The sequence below is a fragment of the Temnothorax longispinosus genome, chromosome 5, assembly GCF_030848805.1.
Source record: "Temnothorax longispinosus isolate EJ_2023e chromosome 5, Tlon_JGU_v1, whole genome shotgun sequence".
Taxonomy (NCBI): Eukaryota; Metazoa; Arthropoda; class Insecta; order Hymenoptera; family Formicidae; genus Temnothorax; species Temnothorax longispinosus.
In genome coordinates this window covers 8,351,257-8,353,627 of record NC_092362.1, presented here as the reverse complement: position 1 = coordinate 8,353,627, position 2,371 = coordinate 8,351,257, and the positions used below count along the sequence as shown (strand labels likewise).

The 2,371-nt window shown below is 35.8% G+C and overlaps 1 long non-coding RNA gene across 3 annotated transcripts; it reads right to left on the bottom strand.

The window, feature by feature from the left end:
- Positions 1–352: 352 nt before the first annotated feature.
- LOC139812950 (uncharacterized) lies at positions 353–1,655 on the bottom strand. Of its 3 annotated transcripts, none has more exons than XR_011731987.1 (5): positions 1,286–1,655; positions 1,081–1,193; positions 902–988; positions 667–830; positions 353–600 (listed from the first exon to the last, which is right to left on the bottom strand). It is a non-coding gene; the product is annotated as an uncharacterized lncRNA (long non-coding RNA). The 3 variants fall into 3 exon arrangements; XR_011731988.1 differs by having other exon boundaries at positions 673–830; XR_011731986.1 differs by having other exon boundaries at positions 353–830; positions 1,286–1,654.
- Between the last annotated feature and the right edge of the window lie 716 nt (positions 1,656–2,371).

The following is a 2,371-nucleotide window of genomic DNA, read 5'->3' as shown; positions in this document are numbered from 1 at the left end:
TCTCTCCCTCGTAGATGTTTCTCCCCCGTCCCCCGGTCGCACGCGTCTTCTCGTTCGCGCGGTGTCTCGCGCCCCCCGTCCCCCCCCGTTTGCGCGAGTCTTCTCATTCGCGCGGTCTCTTTCTCTCGCGCGCGGTCCCTCTCGCTCCCGGCCCCCGTTCGCGTTCTCTCTCCTTCACACGTTTTTCTTTTCCTGCCCGCAATCTCTCTTCTTGAAAAACAGCATTTTTTTGTTTTCATAGGCGAAGGCAGTTCGAGTTTTAGATTTCCATAAAACGTAGTTTTTTGTCATTAAACTTTTACATAATCTAACGAATATATAGAAAAATGAAACAAAAAAAATCATACTTTTATTTACTGCAACTAAAATTTCTCTTTTTTATTTAATATGTTACCCTAATGCAGCATATTTACAAACGTGTTACATATTTATATTTTGTTGAACATTATATAACCATAAAAAATATGTTTTTATCGGTAGTACTTAGTTATTAAATTGATGTATATCATTATTTTAACATAAATATTATATATTGTTTTATTTGTAGATTAACTGGTGTATTAAACAAAGACACTGCGAGTGATCTTTTTCTCGCATTACCTAAAACATACAAATAACAAGATTAAGATATGGATTCAATTTTTATTGAAAAAGCGATTATCTTACTAATACTTTTCCTCCTCCTCGAAGAGTCGTCGTAAATAAAATATGTCGAATTTGTTGCGCCCCTATAATAGGTCCAACAGTTCTCTGTTTGCCCGCTTTTTCCGTCTCACCCACCGCTGATAATCGATGTTTATGTACCCACCGACTATGTAGTTCAGGCGCGGCTGTAAGATCAACATTAAAAAATATATATTTTTCTTAAAACACACGCACGCACGAAGAAGAAAATACTCACGTAATTTCGCGGAATGCAGATCCGCACCCACTGCCCGCGCCCCTTCAAGCGTACCTCGATTCCCTCGACATCCTCCGGCCCATTCCACTAAACAGAAAAAACAAATGAAAAAACTCTGTATTATACTGTTCACTCCATTATGTTACACTGTTCACTACACTACGTTACACTACCCGTACCATCTCTACTGGAAAGAAGATACTAATAAATCTACGTGCTATGTTTGCAACGTTTGTACAGACCGCGTACAGACAGTGCCCTGACTTGAGGCAGAGCTCAATTTATAGGGCATCTAAAAATGAAGAGAGAGGGTTGCACGTGATTTATCTGTGACATATTATATTATCAAAAACTAGCTATCATGAAAAATAATCCTCTACTTACCGTTGCATCTTGCAATCGCGAGTGGGTACTCTGAACCGCTATCGAATAAATGAGAAGCGATGATGCGCGTGATTTATCTGCGGCGTATTATGTTACGCGAAAATAATCCTCGCGAGAAAAAAAAGACAGCTATTGAACCGCTATGAAACAGCTATCAAACAGTTATTAAACCGCTATGAAACATGTCACGTCTGACGGTATAATCACCGCTATATTCCAGCCGCATAAATTTTTCGATTTCTATCCTCATTGCTAGAAGTGCCCAGCATCTGAAAACAATATTATAATATAACAATCACTCTTTAAATTAACTGTCATGTCACAACAATCACTCAGCTGATGCGAGCACGTGTTCTTAAAGTAACTGGCATGAGCCTCGAGAACATGGCTGCCTAAAGGCACCCTTTCAAGCTTAAGCCCCATTTTCATGAATCACACTATAAACTTTTGGACAATCGCTTGTTAAAATTCTCCAGAATCACTAAAATTGATCGTAAATGGATATTACAGGCTTTATGAGATCCTTTATGCAACATAAATTCAGTTTGATACGCGGATCTAACAAAAATAAATGCATGTTCCATAAGAATAAACTAAGGAAATTAAAATAAAATATAAATAAATAAATTAAAAGCAGATTATTCATAAGAACATAACCTTTTGTGCCTGAAGAACATTATCATACTAAAATAATAATTATCTCATTAGCATTTTTTCAAACATGATTGTTATAAACAATTAAATTATATTATTAACAAACCTAGCTAGTGTGACTACTGGAACTATCACAAAAAGTCAAACAACTTTTGATTATAAATCATTGTTGGATCTCTCAAAATAAACTAATTAACAATAAAATTTATCATAAAATTATTATTAAAGATGATGAATAAAATCACTGCAGACACTCAGCAGAGCATGTCAAGTAATCCCACAAAAACTCTCACATCATATCTCTTCTTAATTCCGAGATATAATTAAAAATTACGGAAATCCATAAATCACAAAAATTTTGAACAACCTAAAATAATGCCCTTAATTATCTGAACATAACAAAAGAAACCCCATCTCTTTATTTCATACCAT